Genomic DNA, 26,637 nt, shown 5'->3' with positions numbered 1-26,637 from the left:
TTTATATCCTTTGCCCACTTTTTGATGGGGTTATTTGTTTTTCTCTTGTAAATTTGAGTTTTTTTGTAGATTCTGGATATTAGCCCTTTGTCAAATGAGTAGATTGCAAAAATTCTCTCCCATTCTGTAGATTGCCTGTTCACTCTGATGGTAGTTTCTTTTGCTGTACAGAAGCTCTTTAGTTTAATTAGATCCCATTTGTCACTTCTGGCTTTTGTTGCTTTTGGGGTTTTAGACATGAAGTCCTTGCCCATGCCTATGTCCTGAATGGCATTGCCTAGGTTTTCTTCTAGGGTTTTTATGGTTTTTGATAGACTGGATTAAGAAAATGTGGCACATATACACTAGGAAATACTATGCAGCCATAAAAAGGATGAGTTAGGTCAATTTGCTTTGTTTATCCAAAGAAATGAGTCCATGCTAACTAATGAAAATTGGATGTAGATAGGTCTTTAGGATTTTGTTTTCATTTGGAGGGTGAGCATATCTACAAACAATTTAAGTGAAAAGTTTTAAAATATAAATAGGTGAAAACACTTGTATCAATAGGAAAAATAAAAGGGGGTCCAGAGGGGTAAATTATATGAGATTACTAGAAAGCAAAAAGTCTATGAAGGCATGTTGATAGATGAAAGAGAACTGAAAGCATACATGAGGATATTTCATGACAGGTTATCTTCCCATGGAACCTAATACATAATGCGGATTTGGAGTCAGCTCTTTTCAAGGGTATAAGTATAGAAATGCGGCTTAAAACAGAAGTAGTTGAAGATTTGTCTGTAGAGTAGCTGTGCTAGTAAGTCATTTATTCCAATGCCCCTTTCTACATGCATACTGGAATTTACCTTAAAATAAAACATGCTATTAAATATGAAAATAATGCGTTGGGGAAGCTAAAAGATGACAGGTTTTGACATCACAAAGTAAAGTACCCTCCTGTATGTTGTTCCTGGGATGATAGGGGACATCCTTCCAGCTGGCTTCCTATCCCCAGTACAGTAGGCGTCATTTCCAAGGAGCTCATCTCATGTGGCTAGAGGAGTCACTTAGCCATTTCATACTGAAGAAAGGCCTTCCGACAAAGGGAACTACATAGATAGACCACAACAAAGAAATCATAAACAACACTTCCTAGATAAACTTTCCTTTTTGAAGCTAAAAGCAATTTAATACACACAGGCAAAAAAAAAAAAAAAGGAAAAAGAAAAACCCTCAGCAGACTAAAAAAATAATTAAAATAATTAAAGCAAACATTTCTGGAGAATAGAAAATTAAAGCATAGGAGAAAGTAAAGCCAAACAAAACTCTAAATTTTAGCCCTGGAGAAATTAAAGAAAGTGGTAAAACCATAATAAAAAAAAAAAAAAACTAAGCTATGAAAAAGAAAAATATCACATAAAATAGTTATGAAAAATAAAAAAGAGATTTCCATTTTTAAAAAATTAAGAGATGGGTTGAAAGCCAAAGTCTAAAAAATTTCAGTGCACAGAACAAAGTAACAATTAATCCTCAGTACCTTAAAATTATAACAATAGCATTTACAGAAAAAAAGAAAAGAGAAGAAAAGAGGCCAGGCACGGCAGCCCACACCTAAATCCCAGCACTTTGGGAGGCCAAGGTGGGCGGATCACGAGGTCAGGAGATTGAGATCATCCTGTCTAACACAGTGAAACCCCGTCTCTACTAAAAAATACAGAAAAATTAGCCGGGCATGGTGGCCTGCGCCTGTAGTCCCAGCTACTCGGGAGGCCGAGGCAGGAGAATGGCGGGGAGGAGGAGCTTGCAGTGAGCTGAGATCACGCCACTGCACTGCAGCCTGGGCGACAGAGGGAGACTCCATCTCAAAAAGAAGAAGAAGAAAAAAAAAAAAAAACAGGAAAAGAAAAAGAAAAGAAACATACAAAATAGGAGGTAAGAAAAGGCAGAAACATTGTGAACAATATTTATAAAACCTAAAGAAAGTTACGGATTTTTAGATGTAGTCAATCTAAAAATCTTGTCTATACCCATTATAAGATTTTCAAATAATGAAGATTCACAAAAACAATACTCAGAAAGGAAATATTACACTAAAAAAGCTAGAATTCCTCACCTACGATAATTAGAATGCAGTGAGAGTTGTCTTCAAAATTTTACATTAATTTTTATTTTTTTATTTTGTAAAAAATGAAATTTTTATGGGTACATTGTAAGTGTGTATAGTTATGGGGTACATGTGAAGCCTTCATTACTTTAAGGAAACAATATTAAACCTAAATTTATCAATCCAGTATAAAGATAAAATTAAGGATAAACAAGGAATCAGAAAATTAATCACCCATGTGTTTTCTGAGGAAGAAACTTGAGAAAGTGCTCCAGAAAGCTAGTGAAGTAGGAAGAAAAGAAAATCAAATTTCAGGAATTAATAGTCCTGCTTCAGAAGTGGAATAAAGAGAACTCAAATAATTACAACTATGCAGCTGCCAGGAGAATAAATGTTTCCTAGTTGATCAAGAGAAGAGAAAGAAAGAGAGATTTATTTGCCAAATAACTGTGACTGAAGAGAAGAATAACTGTGAAAATATGATGAAAACCATTCCGCATTTTGTCAACAAGAAGAAATAAAGACTGCTAGAAAGAGATGAAAAAATACACAGGAAAGTAATGATGTCAATGTATATCAAAACAAATAGGGCATGAATTTGATCTAGTAGAATGTAGAAAAGATAATCTATTTGCTTTTAAGCCAAGGAATCTTTTCTTTCCATTGTTGTTGGGTTCATGACATTAGACTCTGAGAAAAGGAAACATAATCCTAGGGACCTTTCAGTTCTAATGATTAATATTTATATAGTCATATTAATGCAGCTTTTGTTTGTTGATTTTTAAGTGTTAGAATCAATCAAATGAAAGTATACATAGTCATGCTTATGAAAGAAAATGTGTGCATCATTCTTGAAAACATAAAAAGAGAGGTCTAATTTATAAATAAAGAGATCAAAGTGTGGAGGAGCAGTTACTGAAAAGAATAAACTGTTAGATTAAATAAATATATCATAGTTTTTAGAAAATAAATGTAATCGTTAATCTATTATTTCGGTTTATCAATGTTAGCAATGGAGGAACTGAAAATAACAGTATCTCTCAGAAATAGAGGGAAAAAGTAAGTAAAATGAAGTATAATGAGCCAAATCTTCATATTTGAGAACAAGAGTTTGTAGAGACTATTGAAAGAGAAAAATAGTATATTAGTGTTGAAAACTCACAATGAGAAATAAAAATATGCATAGTTGCAAGCATTTGCTTCTGAACTTGAGGTGGCTGGTGTGGAAGCGTAGGCTGAAAACTGGCATTTTTCGTTTTAAAACCTGCACCCATTGATTGCATAAATTTTCATGGGAATATACTTTTTGTTTAAAAATATTATTTATATGAGGACAGTATTTTGCTATGAAACAGCCAAAGTGCATGGAGTTTGAATTTCCCAATCTGAAAATAGAAAAAGGACATAACGAGATTTTCATGAGATATGTCTTTGAAAAATAAAAGAGCTCTTACTTAGACATATTCACAAAAAACTCATCTGAAATGGAATTATTACTTGCTGGTTGATAATTGACAGAATGACACCACTCCATTTGTTTGGACAGGATCAGTAATAAAACCAGTAAACCAAGATGATGAAAATTGTGTCTGTGTCAGTGATTTCTCATAGGCATAAAGCCGAACTAAAAATGGTTGTAACACTCAGGTTAATACTCTAGAGTGTTTAAAATCAGAAGCCCTCACATTTTCAGCTTTCTGGACATATCAGTAACCTACTGACATAAATGCTGCCTTATAATTTTAAGAAATAAGTATCTTTAGACCGATAATTATCCACTTGTAAGGAGGAAATGTCTTTGAAAAGTTACCACCACAATGTGATGTTTATATTTAGGTGGACAATATTTTTATTAGAACTTGTGAGATACAAAAAAAAAAAAAAAAAAAAAAGCTATGAAAATGAAATCCCAACTTAAATTGCTTAAAATTGCATTTCAGTTGGCTGAATAAATTTATGATGGATTTTTCCTTCTATAAAAATGAAAGGTTAATGAAAACATTACGTAGTTTTCATTTTTAGGTGCAGAATGGCTAATAGAAAAGTGGCTTAATTTGTTTCTCTCTCAAAATACAATAGTGTTTAGATATCAAACTTTATGTGCTCTTATGGTAGGGAGTATGTTTTGCCACATTTTTGCTTGCAAAACCTTGACACTTTCGTAGCACTTTCTACTTTGCATTCTAGGTTACATTATTTAATATGGGGGGCAGGGCTATTTCTTTGTAGGCTAAAGAAGAAATTTTTTTCTGTATCAACTGGACAGCTTGGCAGAGAAAGTGAGGGGGATAGGTATTTTTTTCTCTGTTATTGAAGATAAAAAGTAAAAACACATGTTGGCAACAATCCAATAATTTTTCAAAGAATTTGCCAGTAGAAAGACTGATGTGTTTTGTTGCTGGTGACTAGAACAAAAATGCAATTCTTGAGTCAGTCTTTCAGTGTCATTTTCAATATATTTTACTTATAGGATCTTTTTAAACAAAATTGTTCTACTGTATCTGTGGAGTAGAATGAAAACCAGAAGTAATTTGTTAAGAACTTCAGCAAGTGAAAATGATTTATTCTGTAAATACCCAGATAATTGAGAAAAGCTTTATATATTCATTTATTAAGTATTTGTTGATTGGTTGGTTCCAAATTATTAAAATTCTTCCTTCTAGTTCTGGAAAAGTCATCCTTTCAATTATAGTTAGCATTAGATGTTTACATACAACTCTAAAAATCATTGATTTTATTGGCTCTTCCTTTACTAAAGAAATATGCTATAGACAAGCTTGCTCAACCTGTGGCCTGTGAGCCACATGCAACCCAGGATATCTTTGAATGTGGATGAATACAAATTCATACATTTTCTTAAAACATTATGAAGTTGTTTTGCAATTTTTTTTTTTTTTAGCTCATCCGCTATCATTAGTTTTAGGGTATTTTATGTGTGGCCCAAGACAATTCTTCCCATGTGGCCCAGAGAAGACAAAAGATTGGACAACCCTGCTATAGTAGCTTTCTCAAAGTTTAAATAATCTGTAATGAATTAAAAGTGATGTTTATATGCTATCTTCAAAAATTATTTCTTCAAGCTATGGCAAAATTTCCAAAAATGGTTGGGGAAAATTAGGTGTAAATTAATCTGAGAGAGTTGTTGTACATAGCAGCAACAAAAAAATATTTTATGGAAAACATCTTTTGCTGCATTCTCTATTTTACTTAAATGCATTCTTTTATTTTTTAACTTTTAAAGGAAAGAGTTTTAATGGATTTACTGTTCCACATGGCCAGGGAGGCCTCACAATCATGTGGAAGGCAAAAGAGAAGCAAAAGCACAGCTTCCATGGTGGCAGGCAAAACAGCTTGTACAGGGGAACTTTCATTTATAAAACCATCAAATCTAATGAGTCTTATTCCCTACTGTGAGAAAAGCACAGGAAAGACCCATCCCCATGATTCAATTAACTCCAACCACATCCCTCCTACAATACATAGGAATTATGGAAACTACAATTCAAAATGAGATTTGGGTGGGGACATAGTCAAAATGTATCATTTCACCCATGGCCCCTCCCAAATCTCATGTCCTCACATTTCAAAACCAATCATGCCTTTCAACAGTCCTCGAAAGTCTTAACTCATTTCAGCATCAAATCAAAAGTGTATGGTCCAAAGTCTCATCAGAGACAAGGCAAGTTCCTTCTGCCTATGAGCCTGTAAAATCAAAAGCAAGTTAGCTGCTTCCTAAATACAGTGCGGGTACAGGCAATGGGTAAATACACACATTCTCAATGAGATAAATTGTCCAAAATGAAGGGGCTACAGGCCCCATGAAAGTACAAAATCCACCAAGATGGTCAAATCTTAAATCTGCAAAATGATCTTTGACTCCCTGTCTCACATCCAGGTCATGCTGATAAAAGAGGTGGGTTCCCATGGTCTTGGGCAGCTCTACCTCTGTGGCTTTGCAGGGTACAGCCTCACTCCTGGTTGCTTTCATGGGCTGGCATTGAGTGTCTGTGGCTTTTACAGTTGTACGGTAGAAACTGTTGGTGGATCTACTATTCCAGGGTCTGGAGGATGGTGCCCCTCTTCTCACAACTCCACTAGGCAGTGTCCCAGTGGGGATTCTGTATGGAGCTTCCATCCCACATTTCTCTTCCACACTGCCCTAGCAGATGTTCTCCATGAGGGCTCTGTCCCTATAGAAAACTTTGACTGGACATCCAGGCATTTTCGTACATCCTCTGAAATCTAGGTGGAGATCCCTAAACCTCAGTTCTTGACTCTTGTGCAGCCACAGGCTCAACACCATGTGGAAGCTGCCAAGGCTTGGGGCTTGCATCCTCTGAAGCAATGACTTGAGCTCTGTGTTTACCCCTTTTAGCCATGACTGGGACACAGGGCACCAAATTCTGAGACTGCACAAGGAAGCAAGGCCCTGGGCCCAGGCCACAAAACCATTTTTCCTGGCCTCTGATGGGAGGGGGTTCCATGAAGACATCTCACACGCCCTGGAGACATTTTCCCTATTGTCTTGGTGATTAACATTTGGCTCTTTGTTATGCAAATTTCTGCAGCCCACTTGAATTTCTCCTCAGAAAATGGGTTTTTCTTTTCTATTGCAAGGTCAGGCTGCAAATTATCTGAACTTTATGCTCTGCTTCCCTTTTAAACATAAATTCCAATTCCAAATCATCTTTGTGAATACGTAAAACAGAATGCTTTCAACAATACCCAAGTTACTTCTTGAATGCTTTGCTGCCTCTGCTTCCCTTTTAAACATAAATTCCAATTCCAAATCATCTTTGTGAATACGTAAAACAGAATGCTTTCAACAATACCCAAGTTACTTCTTGAATGCTTTGCTGCCTAGAAATTTCTTCCTCCAGATGCCCTAAATTGTTTCTCTCAAGTTCAAAATTCCACACATTTCTAGGGCAGGGGCAAATTGCCACCAGTCTCTTTGTTAAAACAAAGCAAGAGTCACTTTGGCTTCAATTCCCAACAAGTTCCTCATCTCCATCTGAGACCACCTGAGCCTGGACTTTATTGTCCATATCACATTTTGGTCAAAATCATTCAACAAATCTCTAGGAATTTCCAAATTTCCCCACATCTTCCTATCTTCTTCTGAGTCCTCCAAACTCTTCCAGCCTCTGCCTGTTACCCAGTTCCAAAGTTGCTTCCACATTTTCAAGTACCTTTACGGTAGTACTCCACTCTTCTGGTACCAATTTACTATATTAGTCTTTTCTCATGCTGCTAATAAAGACATACCTGAGACTGGATAATTTATAAAGGAAAGAGGTTTAGTTGACTCACTCGGTTCTACATGGCTAAGGAGGCCTCACAGTCATGGCAGAAGAAAGAGGAAGAGCAAAGGGACTTCTTACATGACACCAAGCCTGCATAAATTCATTCGTGACTGGAACTTTCACATTAAAAAGTGTTATTGTGGAACAGAGATAACAGTTCAAATTTGCCATGGCTTGGAGTTAGGCAGTTGGGAATCAAACAAAACTCATCTGTTAAAATTCTCTCTTCTGTCATTGATACTCAGCTTGAGAAAAGAAAGTCACTGATCCTAGTGAGCTATATAACTAATGGGTACTAAAGTCCATCAGTCCATTAGAATAGCAGTGTCAAAACATATCCAAATCATAAAATATTGAGTAAAAACTGTTATCTGAGCCAATATTGAAAGTTTCTACAAATGTAGTTTCTTATTTTACACTTAACTGAATTTTTTCTACTTATACATCAGAAGCAGACTTATTAACTGAAATGACTGTAATATTTAGGTAGGCCCTGAGATTCAGCAGTTGAAATAATTAGTATCAATTATAAAGTCAATTTAGTACATAGAATGTGATGGAGATCAGTAGGAGAGTTGCACTTTCTTTTTTTGTGTATCAACTGCACTACCATAATTGCGTAGAAAAATTCAGGCCTAAAAATAATAATTGTGGTTAAGTGGAAATAATTTTGACCTGAAAGTAAGAAAATGACTACCAGGCTATGGTGGTAGTTAACATCTAGTAAATAACAATGATGTGCCAACCTCTTAGGCAAGAGTTCTACATCATAGGCATCATTTCACTTATATCTTATAAGTTTTATCAGGCGGTTATATTTCTAAACTGTTTTACAGGTGACAAAAATTAACCTTTAAATAATTAACCAAACTATCAAAGGTCACACATTAAGTAGCAGAACTAGAATCTGACCCTATGCCTGACCAATCTAAACATTTGCATTTTTAAACAGTACATTATACTGGTTCCCAAAGGACATGACTTCAAAGATGTATGACTTTTGTGGACTAAATTTGTGACTCTGGAAAAGACTTAACCATGGTTTTCAATTAAACAATGATTTTATACATTTATTTTGGTTCTAAAATTGTGGATGTTGTTAGGCAAGCATACACTGTAGTTGTTTTAGTGACAATTATTCTTAAAGGCATAAAGTTTAGTTTTTAATATAGGTTATAGGGATGAGTTTTAGACTGACTAAATTGTAGTTTAGATTTTACTGTAGGTTAGGTTAATTTAGTGTAGGTTATCAAGATGAATTTAGACTGAGTAAATTGTCAGTTCACAGAGGGCAAGTTTGCTTTGATTTAGTTCTAGTTCTTCTTATCTTTTGCTAAATTGTTCTGTATAGTCAGTGCCTCAGTCAATACTGTTGTTTAATTAGTGTACATAGAGAAACTATCAGAACTTCAGTAACCCCTGTGATAATTGTGTTGTACATTTCTTCTGACATTATACAATTGAAATAGCCTCCAAAAGTAAGTTTTATACTTTCCTTCATATTTTTAAGGACATAGAAATTATGATAAGATCTGGTTGACTGACAGTATGAAATGGCTGTGGTGATCTGTACAGTTACACTGGAGTGGCTGGATATCTTGATATGCTTTCAATGTTAGCTACAATTGGAGGAGTGTACTGACTGAGTAATAGCTCCACTGAAAAAGCCTGTAATACTATAACGCAAAGTTTTGGATATCAACCATCAGAATATGCAGATGAAACGCTGCTAAACATTTTGCTGCTTTGATCCAACCCCATATGTTTTGTTGCTAAATAGCAATCCTTTCTGATTCCTCCAGCTTTGCTAACAATTTATAACCTCAATGGCCCCCATCGTTCCTTGTAACTAAGCAGCTACACCTCACACAAGCCATAAAAATGTGAAAAAAGTGAACATTTTTTGTTTTGCCTTTTTTCTTAATTTTATCTTAAAAAGAAATAAAAATTGAAATGGGTTCCAAACCACCAAATGTTTAAGAAAATGCTGTCTAATTATTATATGGAAGGGTAGCTTCTCAACAAACATTGTTACTTCCTTTAAAAACAAAATGTGTTGTGAACCAATAACACATATGTAGTCTTCAGGTGAGAGCAGCAAGGGAATTAGATTGCTCTGAGATGGCTGTCAAGATGTGCAGTGGTATTTGTACTTGTCATGAAGGTGATTATCCTGCATCTAAACTCTAGCAAAGTTAGACCTCAGATTCTGTCTTTGAAATTAAGAAATTTTGTGCTGACAGCAGATAGGCTGGGATTAAAGAAACTGAAATGTATAAGCATGTAGAAAATTGAGTTATGAAGGTAGGTTAGAGGAAAAAGCAATAAAATTACAATTCAGAGATTCAGCTGGAATAAGTAGAAACTAAAGGGATATAGGAAAGTTGCTTAATATTTAGGAAAATGCAGTTTTTGATAGATCCATTGTAAGTCCCTGATTTACAATGGTTCAACTAATGATTTTTCAACGTTACAGTGGTGTGAAACCATTCTGTTTTTCACTTTCAGCATAGTATTCAATAAAGTACAAGAAATATTCAATACTTTATTATAAAATAGGCTTTGCGTTTGATAATTTTGCCAAGCTGTGGGCTAATGGAAATGTTCTGAACATGTTTAGGGTAGGCTAGTGCTAGGCAACAGTATGCTGTGCAATACGTTAAGTCTATTAAATGCATCTTTGAATTACTGTATTTTCAACTCATGGTAAGTTTATTGTAATATAACCCCATCATAAGTTGAGGAGCATCTGTACTGTAAACAACTAGATGTCTCTAAGACTTACCGATGTTCAAGAATGAAATGTAATTTTTAATATTAGAAGGGGGACTTTGAAATTCAAGAATACTTTGCAACTAGAGTTAAAATACACCATATAAAAATGGAATATCAGGCGGGGCATGGTGGCTCACACCTGTAATCCCAGCACTTTGGGAGGCCAAGGCGGGCAGATCACGAAGTCAAGAGATCAAGAGCATCCTGGCCAACACAGTGAAACCCCGTCTCTACTAAAAATACAAAAATTAGCTGAGCATGGTGGCACACACCTGTAATACCAGCTAGTCAGGAGGCTGAGGCAGGAGAATCGCTTGAACCTGCGAGGCGGAGATTGCAGTGAGCCGAGATTGCACCACTGCACTCCAGCCTGGCAACAGAGTGAGAAAAAAAAAAAAGAGAGAGAGAGAAAGGAGGGGGGGAGGGGAAGAGAGCAAGAGAGAGAGAAAATGGAATTTCAGAATCGTAGAAAATTTTTAAACAGGACCAACAGAGGCAGATATGGGTATTTATAAGGAATAGGTTGTGAAGGCTGTTTTGTGAAACATTATGGACATGAACAATACTGGGAGGAATTCTCAGGACTTAGAATAAAAATAAACTAAAGTTTCAAAATTTGAACCCATGAACTTTTAAGAGTGCACTTAAAAAACCTAAATACATTATAATGAGCTAGAGGAAGACTATAAAGTACTTCCAAAACCCTGTAACTTCCACAGTGTAGAGATTATTTATATAATGTTTGAAAGTCTAAGAAAAGGACTGTTTTTCAGTTCAGACCTAGATCAAACACCATTTTTTTTTTGTAAATTGCTAAATTGATTAAGCTACAAGTAGCTTCTCGCATTTGAGCTAAAAATAATTTTAAGAAAAGAATATAAAGTAGATAAATAAAATTTTAAAATAATCTGCTGAGGAACACTTTCAAATTATAAACTCTGATTGGGTAGAAGTAGGTGTAAAAGCTGTGTTAGGCTAAATAATGACTCCCTAAAACATCCATACTAATTATTGGAACCTGTGAATGTTACTCTATATGGCAAATAGAGACATGACAAATGCAATTAAATTAGGAATGCTGAGATAGGGTGATCATTCTAGATTACCTAGGTGGATTCTAATGGTAATCACAAGCATCCTTATAAGAGTGAGGCAAAGGAAAATTTTACTACAAAATGTAGAATGCAAGGTAAGGAATGATACAGAGAAAAATTTGAAGATGCCACTTTATTGCCATTTTAGATAGAGGATGGGCCATGAGCCTAGGAATGCCATTTAAAAGCTGGAACAGGAAGGATGTGGCTTCTCTCTTAAAGCCTCTAGAGGGAACTCAGCCCTGCTGACACTTTAGTTTCAACTCAGGAAAATTAGGATCCAGAACTGTAAGATTCTATAGTTGTGTTATTTTCAGCCATTAAATTTGTGGTAATTTGTTAGAGCAGCAATGGGAGACTAATACAAAATATTTGATTATAATTGACTCTGTGGAGTAAAGGCCAATATGTCCCTAACTTCAAGAAATAGTGCTTTAAGAGGGCCACGCTATCTGATGTCTAATTTAGGGGCTTCTCTTCTTTACACTTTGCTTTTGTGATCTCAGCAGCTAAAAGTCTCAATAGTGTTTAAGCAGTGGAATTTGCTCTATAAATATATTCCACATAATGACCAAGTTCTGGAGACAGTACATAAAAGGGTTAGGTCACAGTTAATGTTATCGTTAACAATTAGCAATCAATTGCTCAGTATTTTTTGAGCATATGCCATGGGCCCAGTACAGGTATAGGTAACCACAAAAGAAATAGAAAAATCACAAAATTTGATTTGTAAGAATAAATAGCAGTAGTTTAATTCATTTCCCAGAGTCATCAGATCATGCAAACATACTGCAGTCTCAGTATCTTCAATGACAGAAAACTCACTACTTCACAACCTATTTAATTTCAATGAGCTCTAATGAAAAATAAAAACAAAAAACCTTTGTTTACATAAACCCATGTTTTGCCTTTTACAATTTTTATAGTTTAATCCTGCTGTTGTTCTTTGAACTCTGCAGAAGGCTACCCTCTTCTGGGTTTGAAGCTTTAGGTATCCAAGAAGGTTTATGTTTGCATCTTCCCTAGAGTACAGATTTCAATTTTTTTAGCCTTTCCTTTTATAACATCTTTTCCAGATGTACTAGTATTTCTACAACTAGAAAACCAGTAGTGATAAGGGAGAAGGGCTTTAGCTCTTGTACTTCTATTCTCCCAAAAGAAGTCAGACCACCATCTCAAAGATGTGTGTTCCACAATAAGAAGCAATCAGTATTGGAATAACATTTATAAAGGTGAAATCCCTAATTAACTACTTTGTTAGAGTGAAAGCCCTATATATATTTTGTGCTATGTAATAGCACAAAAATCCAAATTTCTTACCATGGCAAAGTCTTTAAACATTTCTACCCTTTTATTTTATTAATTGTATTTCCTGACACTTCCTGATAACCACTGTTTCAGCACTACTACCAAATTAACTGCAGTCTTCCTATTAGTTCATGCTCCCTTGCAATAATATATCTGGCATCATTCTTTTTCCTATGATTGAATTCTTTTTCTATTTAATAAATTTTCTTTCAAGACTCATTCAAGCGTCAACTGCCCAGTGAAGCCTTCTCTGGTCTTTCTAGAAGAAGAAAAGGCCCCACCTTTCCTCTCTTAGGCCATGGGTGTATCTCTGGTAAAACACAGACTTTGTGCACATATTTGAGCACCCCTTTAAACTCTGAACTTTTTAAAGGCAAAACCCATGCCTTCCTTTTTTCTCTAGATACGCTTAGTGCCTGGTACACAGTGGAGGTTCAGCAAAGAACTGTTTAATGAATGGACTCCAATCACTGACTCAAAATACTAGAATTGAAGTTACAGTTCCTTGGGTGATCATTTCTGTCTACTTTGATTATAGAAATGAGTATAACTGAAGATAAGTTATCCTTTCTCCAGAATCAGGTTCACTTCATTTGCCTTATAAAGTCAAATGTGCCAGATCCAAGTTATTTGGACTATCTTGAACTAATGGGCACAGGCTTTGTCTCCTCTGACCCACAAGGCCAGGTTTCTTTATTTTAATTTATTGCTACCTTGGCACCCACAGCTTCTAGTTTCTTCCTTATTCCTTCTGTGATCTTCTGACCCCAGTCCCTTGACTCATTTCTGATTCCTCTTTCCATGGTCCAGAGATGCCAGATGCTGGAATTGCTCTCTCCTATGCTAACTGTAGCCTGATTAACTCACTGTCCTCATGCTGCCATACCCTAATATGATGTGTTTTTTTAAACTGTTCATACTCCGTTAAACTGCTCAGCTGTTTTCATTCATTCTGAGAACATTTAATATATAGTGCTGAGTGGCACACATAGGAGCAGCAGCATATATTTTAAATGTATGTAATAAGCAAAGGTAAGGTAATCTAGAAATAGGTAATCAAAGCAGAAGAGTGGTTCCAGAAGCATGTGATAGTCTAAAAGATTAGAAAAAGGGTACCAGTTACCTACAGAATGGAAGAAAATGTTTGCAATCTACCTATCTGACAAAGGGCTAATATCCAGAATCTACAAAGAACTCAAACAAATTTACAAGGAAAAAATCATACAACCCCATCAAAAAGTGGGCAAAGGACATGAACAGACACTTCTCAAAAGAAGTCATTTATGCAGCCAACAGACACATGAAAAAATGCTCATCATCACTCACCATCAGAGAAATACAAATGAAAACCACAATGAGATACCATCTCACACCAGTTAGAATGGTGATCATTAGAAAGTCAGGAAACAACAGGTGCTGGAGAGGATGTGGAGAAATAGTAATACTTTTACACTGTTGGTGGGAGTGTAAAATAGTTCAACCATTGTGGAAGACAGTATGGCAATTCCTCAAGGATCTAGGCAATCCCTCATTGGATTGACCCAGTAATCCCATTACTGGGTATATACCCAAAGGACTATAAATCATGCTATTATAAAGACACAGGCACACATATGTTTATTGTGGTGCTATTCACAATAGCAAAGACTTGGAACCAACCCAAATTAAGAAAATGTGGCACACATACACCATGGAATACTATGCAGCCAGGAAAAAAGGATGAGTTCATGTCCTTTGTAGGGACATGGATGAAGCTGGAAACCATCATTCTCAACAAACAATCACAAGGCCAGAAAACCAAACAGTGCATGTTCTCACTCACAGGTGGGGATTGAACAACGAGAACACTTGGACACAGGATGTGGAACATCACACACTGGGGCCTGTTGTGGGGTGGGGAGAAGGGGGAGGGATAGCATTAGGAGAAATGCCTAATGTAAATGATGAGTTAATGGGTGCAGGAAACCAACATGACACATGTATACCTATGTAACAAACCTTCACGTTGTGCACATGTACCCTAGAACTTAAAATATATTTTTAAAAAAATAAGAAAAAAAAATAGGGTGCCAGTTGAAGCCAGCTAGGAAGGCCAGACTGAGAATATTCAAGAACTACTAAATTGAGATCCACCTGCATTATCAAAGCCAGCAAGACAGGAGCCACAAGATCCAGAAAAACACAAATGCTGGGAGGCCTATAGCAGTCAGTTCAGGGCCTGCAGGTATTTGGTTATACTTGACAAATGTGGAGAATCCATTGCCTAAGTCGTTTATACTCCATAGCTTATATATCAAGTAGCATCAGCATTACTTGGGAGCTTATTAAAAATGCAGACACATGGGGTTTACCCTGAAACTGAATCACAACTTCTATTTTAACAAGATCCCTATGTAATTTCTATGGGATCATAGAAATGATGACAGGCAAATTCTGATAAGTGAAGCTTTCTAGATATTTGAGTGTCACATTATAAAGATGTTCTAAGGCTCATAAAAGCCATTTTGTTCTGCAGTCCTTCTCCTGTAGAAGTCCACTTCTGAAATCATGGGGTGGGGAGGGGGGACGGAAAACAAAACTGTTTGCTGATTCCTTATTCTGTGCCAGATATTGTATTATGCTATGTGCTGAGAATACAATAATTAGCCAGATAATACAATTTCCTGTTCCCATGACCACTATGGCCAAGTGGGAAAAGATACTAAATAAGTAATTACAATATATTGTGAGCAAAGTAATGATGAGGGAAGAACAGAATGCTTCAGGAGCACATAGCAGGGGTACCTTTATTAGTGCTCTCCACTATCAGAATGCTGTGGTCACCTATGCTGAGGCACTTGTCTCTCCATAGCATTTTCAAATCCTTGGCTCGCTTATCATTTCTCTGAGACTATCTTAATGATTTCCATTCCTGAGTCCCTCAAATCTCTCTTTTTTTTTTCATTCTGAATATAAAACTGTACCGTTAGGCAAATAAATATTATGTTACTGCTTTCTGTGCTACTTAGAAATTATTTTATTTCATGTCTACTCTTCATTGTATTACCTGTCTGCCGCAAACCTATTTTATTTAGTCAAACTCAAATCTTTTCATCTTTTCATAGAACATGACTTGCCTCTTATTTTACTGAGTAGATTGAGGCTACCTGGTAAAAACTCCTTTGTATTTCAACTTTCTTAACATCTGCCTTTTTATCATTTAGTTGCCCCTAAATAGTCCTTTATCTTGACCTATCTACTTCTACTTTCTTCCTATTCTACAGGCAAGCCCTGTCCTTCCTTTTCAGGGCTGGCCTCTCCACCTGTGCCTCCTCCAGAGCTCCTTCAGTGTTCTCTCGCCCTCTTTGGTAGTGTCAGTTGATATTTGTCTATTAGCTTCTTTCCAGGAATTTTGCCACACACAGGTGAGCCCCAATCAAAGATATCTTTACCAGATCCATAGTCTCCCTTTATCTTTTATTCCACAACTTCCTTACTCTCATCATCAAACCTGTGATCAGTTGAAAATTTCCCATATATACTTTGGAACGCATCTGAAATTCAAGATAGGGCTCACCCATTTTATCTATTCTATTTCTTTACCACTGAGATTTATTCCCTTTGTCTTATGTTCAGATTATTATCATCAGTAGTAGTAGTAATACTGCTGTTAATTCCTCTTTCTCTTTTGTTTTTGTGTCCAGACAATCACAGAGTAACTTCAAACAATCAAATCCTGCTTCTACCAGGTATAAATTATGTGAGATAGGCAAGATACTTAGCCATTCCACCTTAGATTCCACCCATGTAAGATTAGGGAACGATTTATAATGATACTTACCTCATTAGGCTGGTATAAAGATTACATAAATTAATCTTCTTGTAGAACTCAGCAGAGTAACTCATACAAAGTAACCACTCAAAAATGTGAGCTATTATTTTTTTATAGCCATCCTTTATCCCCTGTCTTCTAGATTCTATACCTGTCAAAGATGTCTAGATAAATCAAGTCACTAATCCTGTACCCTCATGTGATTTACAATCAATTACACAGTCAGACCTGTGATCAAGTAGACCATAGGCATACTAGGGTCATTGTATTTTTTCTCTCTGAGACTGATTGATTGCATATAAAGTATGCTTATTGTCATTTAATAGGGTTGTTGTATTAAAGAATATATTGTATGTTAAGCAGTGAGCAAAGCATATGGTAGATACTCAAATGTGCTAGGTGCTGTTCTCATCATCGCCATCATCCTCAGCATTCCTATTCCTTACTCCTCTGAAATCTGGCCCCTTGCACCATTTCACTTTATGTATGTGTGTGTATGTATATGTGTGTGTGTGTGTGTGTGTGTGTGTGTGTGTGTGTGTGTGTGTGTATATATATGGGACCAACCACAAACCAAAGTAAGTGGCCCATTTGTCATCATAATTAGTAACCTACATCAAGAAAATTATGTATGCTAGGGCTCAACTTACACTTTATTTTTCCTTATCTGTCTCATATTTCTCCTTTCATTTCTTATATAGTAATTTCCTACAATTCCTGAACATTTTTTCACCTTAATATCACCCATTTCCAAAGCTTTAATATTTTCTATACATTATTCGTATCTTTAGTTTTGGTCCTTATCCTAAAGACTACAAATGTTTCCAAATACAAAGTGGAATTTTCCTTATACACATCTGATAGCACTTTACACAAAAAACACATTACTAAAACACAGCCTTCCTTATTTTTTTTTTTTTTACTTTTTCAAAACTAATTTCCAATCTTAACCACTGTTCAACAAAATTCAATCATTTTCCAATACTATTGACTATTCCCTTAAACTATCTCTCACATTCATCCATTTTTTCACCAATATAATGAGAATAGCTAATAGAGAATTCCTACCAGTTAGGAGATAGATGAATGGAGGGAATGACATTACCACTCCCTAGACCTCTCACAATATATTAGTGAGGATCGAAATTACATTATTCGAGTGAGAACTGCTTGTAGTTGCAAAGAAGTGTATCACAACAATCATTCGGTGTACATCACAGCAGATACAATTATGGGTTTAAAATCAAATGCGTGTGATTTTAAATCTTGGGTCCATTGCCCATACTTCTTAAATCTGTGTTATTAAAGAAAAATTCTTAACTTTTCTGACTCTTATTTTCTCATCTGAAATTTTGGTATGTTACCAGTAACACTCATCTCACATGGGTGTTATACATATTAAACCAAATAATAAAGGGTTTATTGCAGAACATACTTTCAACAAATTGTGGCTATTAAGATCGCTATTATTTTACTGAATGTTTAAATGATTACACATAATGTTTGTACATTTGCCTTTATTTTCATTTTGACCCCTACCCCAATTAGAACAACAGGACTTTGGCTGCCCAGCTTCTGTATCAGATATGGCAGTCTATTTCAATTTTTTTTTCACCCGAATTTCCAATAATATCAGCTGAAATTCCATAATGGTTATTCACAGATATGTGTTCTCATTTCCAGCATGTAAGAAGAATGTCACCTTCCTAAAGCAGCTGATGCACTCACACAATTCAGTTATGAAAACTTTGTGTATAACTTTCACCAATAAGTAAGACTTTATAAAAATGTAAATTGATAATTTGTATAAAGTTATGGGGTAAAAAATTATGTTATATATTTATAAATACAATGTGGCATAATTAAATGAAGCTAGTTAACATATCCATCACTCAAGTACCTAATATTTTTGTGATGAGAACATTTGAAATTTACTCAAATAAGAATGAACTGGAAGTGAAAACATAAATGTCATTTGTACTTCAACAATTAAAGCCTAATAAACACCTCTAAAAGTAGACAGCGTGTGACAGAGGTGCAAGTTTATTTTCCTGAAGGCAGACAGTTGATAAATACAAAACGCTGTTTGCAGGTCCAGTGATTTTTCAATTCACAAAATCCCATGGTGCTATAAAAACTTGATGTCCAGCACATGAGATGTCACTTTTTCAAATTTTCAGAACTCCATAAAGAGAAATCTGGGTTTTAGAACTATCTGAGTTTAAATATTGATATGTATTGTGTGCAGTATACTGTCCATCAATGTTTTGAATGCAGCTTACACACAGCAAAAAGGTCTGTCACTTCACCTATTTATTTGCAAACTAGTAATCTTAAATTATCCTATGGATTATGATACATATAAAATAAAAGCAACATATATAAAACTGTGACCAAAGTTAATTCATTTTAGGCTATAATTAATCATTGTAGTAGATAGTATAAATTATTACTAATAGCTGGCCATCTTGAAATAAAGTGGAAAGAAATAAAGTTTTCAGAATAGCAATACTCTTTTACTTTTAAATATAATTTAGTAAATACAGAGCAAATAGGCAATACCTTGGGTGAATTTGATAACTCATATAATACAATTTTATATATTTATTATGGTGAAAATTTTATGACTATAATTTGATGATTATAGCCATTCAGGTGAGTGTGAAGTCGTATCTCACCGTGATTGTAATTTGCATTTGCCTAATGACTAACAACATTGAGCAGCTTTTCATATGCTTAGTGGCCATTAGTGTATCTTTTTCAGAGATATGTCCATTCTAATCTTTTGCCCAAACTTAATTAAATTATTTGGCCTTTTAATTGAGTTATAGGAATTATTTAAGTGTTCCAAATACAAGTCGTTTTTCATATATATGATTTCCAAAAATTTTCTCAAATGCTAGGGTTGTCCTTTTCACTTGCTTGAATGAATCGCTTGAAGCACAAAAGTTTTTAATTTTGATGAAGTTTAATTTATTTAATTTTTATTTTGGTTTTTGTGTTTTGAGTATCATATCTAAGATGTTATTTACTAATTAAATATTATAAGCTTTTACCCCATGCAAGAGCTGTAGTTTTATACCTTACACTTAGGTCTTTGATTCACTTGAGTTAATTTTTACATTTAATAGAAGGTAGATATTTAACATAATTATTTTGCATGTGGATATTCAGTTGTTCCAGCACCATTTGTTGAAAAGACTATTATTTCATCATTTAATTTTCAGAGAATGCTTGAAGATTATTCTAAATGTTTACCATTATGCCAGTACATAAAAATATAGTATGGAATACTATAATATAGTATTAATACTTTTAAATATAGTCTTGAATACTATAATAGCAGGCTATTAAGCTGGATATTGTGAGTCCTCCAACTTTGTTCTTATTTTCAAGATTGTTCTGACTATTCTAGATCCCCTTGTCTTCTACATAAATATTAAGATCAACTTAAGTATTTGTGCAACAAAAGGCAATTGATATTTTAATAGAGTTTGTATTGAATTACCAAATCAATTTTGAGAGTATTGTCACCTTAAAATTACTAATTCTTCCCATACATGAACATAGGATGTCATTCCATTTATATATGTTTTCTTCAGTTGTTTTCAGTGAAAGTAGAAGTATCCTCTGTATGTCTTGAAAACATTGTTAAATTTATTCCTAAGTATTTTTTTATTTTTATGCTATAGTAAGTTGTTGTCTTAATTTCATACTCAGTATGTTCACAGCTTGTGCATATGCACTTGAAAAGAATGTGTATTATCCTCTTGTTGGGAAGAATAATCTATGTGTCTATTAGTTGGTTAATGATGTTGTACAGTTTTCTGCTTCCTTATTTATCTTCTGTATAGTTGTTTTATTTATCAAGTGATATTAGAGTCTCCAACTATTATTGTTGAACTGTTTATTTCTCCCTTCTATCCCATCAGCTTTTGCTGAATGTAATTTTTGACTTCGTTATTATGTGCATATTTGTTTATAATTGTTTTATCTTCCTGAAGAATTAACCCATTTTCATTACAAAATGTCATTCTCTTGTTTTTCCAAGATGGTGGATCGGAGGTGTTTTTAGGATAACTCTCCTATTAGGAAAGACAAAATAGTGTGTACAGATTCATAGTGTAAACTTTTTATCCAAGGAGCAACACAGGGACTCAGGAGAAAAATGGAAAGAAACCACAAACACTTTGAAAGAAGCAATGGGCAGCAGCCTATATAATGAACCATGTGGAAAACTGTCTCCAGAGAAACTTTCTCTATGATTCACATTCCTACTGAGGAGCCAGGCAATGTAGGCCATGGGGGAAGGCCTTAACCCTACCCAGTGGTGGAGCTGATTTAGTGAGGTGTGGGAAGTATATGATAAGGAGCAACAAAAGGACATACTTTGGATACACTCCCAGACCCCAGCAGGGATGGAGGGAAGCCATTCTCAATCCTACCTCATAGAGGAACCTCATGGATGTGTGCCAGGTAACTCCGGCAGTGGTCACAGGCTGAGAGAAACTCCCGACTAAGATTTGTGATATTATCTTGAGTGGGGCCAAACGTCCTTGACTAGAACTTAGGGGCAAGTGGGAAGTGTGCTATAGTCAAAGGTACCCCTAAAGCTATTGAAATCAAAAAATATAAAAGTTTAATAAAAATGAAATGTCTTTTTTTGTCCCTAGTATGAATTTATGTCTTAAATTCTATTTTGCCTAATAGTAGTTTAACCACTGCAGTTCAGTTTTGACTATATTGTGCATGGTATATCTTTTAAAATTTTTCTACTCTCAATCTATTTGTGTCTTTGATTTTAAAATGTGTATCTTAAAGACAGAATATAATTCGTTTTTCTTTTTTATATACATTCTGCCAATTTCTGCCATTTGATTACAGCGTTAATCTATTTATATTCAATGTAATTACCATTAAGGTAGAAATTACATCTGACATGTAGATATTCATTTTCTATATTTTACATCATTTTTGTTTTGTTCTTCCAACATTAACACCTTATTTTCTGTTAGATATTTTCTTGTAAATCATTTTAATTTGCTGTTTATTTTACTATATGTTTTGTGTTAATTCTCAGTGGTTGCCTTAGAGGTTATTATTAATAGCATCTTAACTGATAACATCGTTCAAATTAATATTAGCTTAATTTCCATAGAATACCAAAACTTTGCTCCTCTATAGTATTCCCCACTGTCCTTTCTACTATTATTGTCACACAAGGCACATCTTTTTGTATCAAAATCAACATATATTAATTCCTTTATGCAGTTGTCTTTTAAATCCAATAGAAAAAAAAGTACTGCTCCAAACCTACATTTATATTCTATATTATATTTATCTATGTAATTACCATTCTGGTACGCAATATTTCTTCATATGAATTTGATCTATTGTGTCTTATCCTTTGCTTTCCACCTCATGGGCTCTCCTTAGTGCTTTTTGTAATACAGACCTGCTGGTCATGATTTCTCAGGATGTGTTCATTTGGAAATGTCTTTATTTCTTCTTCATTTTAAAATAACTTATTTTTTTTTTTTTTGCTGGAAATAACATTTTTTTGTTAATTTTTCTTTCATCCCTTTGAATATGTCATCTATGGCCTTCTGACTTTTTGGCTTCTAATGAAAAATTATTTGTCAATCACATTGAGAGTTCTTTGTACGTTTTGAGTCACTTCTCTCTTGCTATTTTCAAGATTCTTTCTTTGTCTCTGGTGTAAACCAAAAATAAAATTCAGTAGACCCCCTGCAACCATCTGAATGGACATTCTTCTCAGCAAGGGCACTGTAAATTTAACCTGAAATACTGGTTCAGGCCATGATGGGAGGGTGGGGTCAGACAGGCCTCATTTTGAAACCAATCCAATTGTCCCACAATTTCTTTTAATTTTTTTTTTTTTTAATAATTTACAAATTGACTCTTCTGGTTTTAAAGCTTAAAAGTTATCTTTGTTTTATCTGACTTCTTTCCTTAGGAAATGACCTTCAGGCCTCTCAAAAAAAGTATCAAAGAACTGAAACTCAACCCATCATCACATCCAGACAATGAGATGCCAGACTCTTGATTCATCATGATTGCTTTCCTGCCGCTTCCTACTTCCTATCTCTTGTACATGGTTGCATTTCTTCTGCCATATAAACCCCTGGTTTTAGTGGGTCACAGAACTGGATTTGAGCCTGAGTTCCTATGTCCTTGGCTGAAGCACCCTAATAAAGCCTTCTTCCTTGACAATAATCATTGTCTCAGTAATTGACTATCTATGTAGCCAACAGCAGGACCTAGACCAAACCCCTGAAGTTTCAGTGACAGATTGTGGTTTCCTGACCAGGAAGACATTGCCTGTGGCTTGGCTGCTTTGAGCTGGGATTCTCAGAAGCCCTTCAAAGCAGTTGGGCACCCAATTTTGGGTGGAGGTGAGTTTCAGTCTATCTCTGACACTACCACAACTGGCCCCAAATGCATTCCTGATTGCCTTAGAACTGCTGTTGAAATTTGACATCTGAATCCGGATTAGGTGAGTGATCTTTATGCACCCAGATAGTAGAATATACTCCTTTCAATCTGGGAATTTAAAGGAATCTTCATTTGAAGGTTGAAGAAGCCCAGCGATTGCGAGGGAAGTACCCTCACTGTTTCAGTATGGACACTCTTTGGAGCTTGTTTGTAATTGTGTGTATGTCTGGGCAAGTGAGTGACTTTTTTGAATACCAGGCAGCAGGATAAACTGCTCTAAATCAGGAATTTGAGTTTGATGGGGACCAACTGATGGAGAGAGGAAACATTATGACTGTTTCAGTTTGGACACTACTGGGACTTGTTTGTTTGCTGCAGCAGATGGATTGTGTTTTGGTAATTGTGTGTGTTTGATATATTCATGTGAAAATAGAAATCAGTAAATTTGATATTTTGTAATACTGTTTGACCCCAATGTACTTTGGAACCTGGAGTTTGGTGTTGAATGAGAAAGTGGGATGGAGTTCTCTGTATCCAGGTTTTTATGTTGCTGTTCTAAGCAGTGTTGGGCCTGGTTGGTAAGTTCCAGGTGGTGGTCTTCTGTGTTGCTGTTTGGCCCTCGTGCTCCTTGGAGTCTAGGGAAGTTTAGCCTTTAAAAATAAAACTGCCATGGAAATTTCTTTACCCAAACTTTTAGTTCACAGCCTTCACGTGATTACCTAACAGGACTACCAAAATTCATATGTGAATATGTTTGCAGACTAGTGAGTTTGTATTGCTATATCATGGCTAGAGTTCCAAGTTAAACCTATTGGGGGTGTGTGTGTGTGTGTGTAGAAGAAGGAGAAGAAGAAAAATCCGGCCGGGCGCGGTGGCTCAAGCCTGTAATCCCAGCACTTTGGGAGGCCGAGGCGGGTGGATCACGAGGTCAGGAGATCGAGATCATCCTGGCTAACATGGTGAAACCCCGTCTCTACTAAAAAAAAATACAAAAAACTAGCCGGGCGTGGTGGCGGGCGCCTGTAGTCCCAGCTACTCGGAGGCTGAGGTGGGAGAATGGCATGAACCCGGGAGGTGGAGCTTGCAGTGAGCCGAGATCGTGCCACTGCACTCCAGCCTGGGTGACACAGCGAGACTCCATCTTAAAAAAAAAAAAAAAAAAAAAAAAGAGAAGAAAAATCTGGGACTGAAAATAAACACATTTAGATGTACTTATTTGTATGCATAGTTATTGCTATATGTTGTGTCTATAAAATTGGCTTATAAATAAAAGAGGGCTCATAAGTAAATAAGTGCAAGCAATTTTGAAGTTCACATGAATAAGTAAATTTAACAAAACAAGCTGGCTTTAAAATTATTAGTAAAATAAAAATTAAAATGTCTTTAAAATTATTGGTAAAATAAAAAAATAGAAGAGTCTTCAGAATTGTTAATATACATTTTTGTCAAGGTTTTATATTTGTTTTTGCTACATATTTTGAGATATGAGGGTCTGTCACAGAAGATTATAAAACTATAAACCCAGACAGAACAAAATTATATTTGTGTGAATTTTTGGGTAAGTCTAATTTAATGTTATTGTTTAATAAAAACAGCAAAATCTTCTGAGCTATTTGTTGAAATATCCATGCTGTTAACATTAAGGCTCTTATTTAGCTGAACACCTGATATTCACAGATTATAAAAGATGGCCCAGTGCAGTGGCTTATGCCTGTAATCCCAGAACTTTGGGAGGTCGAGGCATGTGGATCACTTGAGGTCAGGAGTTCGAGACTAGCCTGGGCAAAAGGATGATATCCCATCTCTACTAAAAATACAAAAATTAATTGGACGTCATGGTGCATGCCTGTAATCCCAGCTACTCGAGAGGCTAAGGCAGGAGAATCACTTGAACTTGGGAGGCAGAGGTTGCAGTGAGTCAAGATCATGCCATTGTACTCCAGCCTAGGTGACAAAGCAAGACTTTGTCTCAAAAAAGAAAAAAAGGAAAAAAGGTAATGAGAAAATAAATTATGCATAGATAATCTAAATAAACTGCTAAAAATAAGTAAAATGTAAATAGGTAAGTACAATACATGAGCTTTTTGTGTAACTTAAAATCTTAAAATTATTTTGATACTTATTGGAAATCTGGGTCATTTCCAATTAAGAAAGGGTTATAATTAAAAGTATGGAATTTTTATTATTTATAAAGTGCTGATATCTGATAGGCAGTTCAGAATTTCTTGCTTCTTAGATTTTCACTAAAATTTAATGTTACTAAGGATAAGAATTATAGTTAATAGATAATTAATTTTGTATATATTATGTGTTAAAAAGATATGTTATTAGTAAGAAAAAAAAGTTGTCTAATTGAGAAGTTATCTAAAAGTTAATTCAATTTATGAGCTTGAAGAAGTTATTTATTAAACAAGGTAAAAGGGAACCAGAAAATTGAGGAGAGAAATGTGAAGAAAGTTATAATTATCAAGATGTACTTTTTTAGTAAAAAAAAAATATATATATATAAAGAAAGGAGAATAATTTTGTATGAGAAAGGATTTTGTATGATAATTTTTTTATGTCTTGGAGTAAAATGACTGGTTATTTACAGGAAAAAAAGAAGAAGAAGAAAATCTGGGTCTGAAAATAAAGCCCGGGTATGTCACAGTGAGGCATGTCATAGTTGATCTATGTAAGTCATGTATAGTGTTTTTTTCCATTGTTCTGTGTGTCTATCTTCATGCACATAAAACATAAATAGAAAATTGAAAAACTTTTAGATAATAAAATATTCTGTAAAACCTGATAGAAAATTTGAGAAACTTGACTAATTAACCTTGGTCATATTTAAAGTTTAAGTCTTGATGAAGGTAAATTAAAAAAATATATTATAATGAAATACATTGGCAGTTTGGCAATTCTTATGAAGCAAGATTTAACATACAGTCAAATTTCACATAAATGTTTGCATTCCTTTGTTTTATACTCTCTTTGCTCTCCTGCATAGATAGTCTTAGCACTAAAGTACTTAATGGTTTCGTATCTAAATGAATTTCTTAATTGCATAAAATGTAAAGTGGTATTGGATTTAGACATTAATTTGTGTACCAGGAACAAAATATGTATCATGTTTTCTTTTTTTAAGGCTCTCTGTAACATTTTAGCCTTCAAAGTAAACTGAGTAGGAGAAAAATTTGGGGTTGGTCTCCTATTTATTTGCTTTTGCTTCTAAGTTTTATTTCTTTGCTTTTTTTTTTCTTTTTTGTGTTTTACTTATGTATACATATATATAAAACCATTGATGTTTTTTGGTTTGAAATAATATAATTTTATTTTAGTTTATGAATAGTCATTTTGTTTCCTATGCATTTCTATAATAAACTCCTCATTTGTTCTATTTATCTAGAATCCCTAAGCTACCATTGCCAAACCTGCAAAAATTTATAGAGGACACCAGTCATTTAAAATTTCCTTTTTTTTTTTTTTTTCCCTCTGATGATCTAGAGAGCTAGAAGAGCTTTAAGTTTCCTGGGGTAAAAAAGACTGATTTTTACAAGTTCTGAGCAGAAATAGTATATTATATAGTTTGTTATTTAGAAAAGTAGATGAGATTCGAAGAGCTTAAATGTGTTTTTTTCCAAGATAATTCAATTCTGTTAATAATATGAGTTGATTTCAGTACTTTTCCTTTAATGGGGAGAAACTGTGATATGGGTATGGGTACAAAGTTGTAATGTTCAGCAAATATTGGTCTTCTCCTTAAGGAAATTGTATTGATTGGAAACTATCTGAAACTAATTTAGTTATATTGACTATTATTAA

General features: G+C 34.8%; 2 long non-coding RNA genes across 4 annotated transcripts in view; both read left to right on the top strand.

Annotated features, from left to right (window-relative positions):
- LOC103887607 overlaps positions 1–26,637 on the top strand; it is a 53,969-nt gene that overhangs the window by 15,457 nt on the left and 11,875 nt on the right. Inside the window, exon 3 of one of the 3 annotated variants that reach the window (XR_002524348.2) lies at positions 25,427–25,507. The exons of the other annotated variants lie outside the window; for them this stretch is intronic. This is a non-coding gene — a long non-coding RNA (uncharacterized LOC103887607). The remainder of the gene's footprint in view (positions 1–25,426; positions 25,508–26,637) is intronic. 3 annotated transcript variants of the gene reach the window in all.
- Positions 20,770–22,614, top strand: LOC110744142. Its single transcript, XR_002524350.2, has 2 exons — positions 20,770–20,853; positions 22,355–22,614. It is a non-coding gene; the product is annotated as an uncharacterized LOC110744142 (long non-coding RNA).

The sequence above is a fragment of the Papio anubis genome, chromosome 11 (assembly GCF_008728515.1).
Source record: "Papio anubis isolate 15944 chromosome 11, Panubis1.0, whole genome shotgun sequence".
Classification (NCBI taxonomy): Eukaryota; Metazoa; Chordata; class Mammalia; order Primates; family Cercopithecidae; genus Papio; species Papio anubis.
This window is presented reverse-complemented; position numbering and strand designations above follow the sequence as displayed.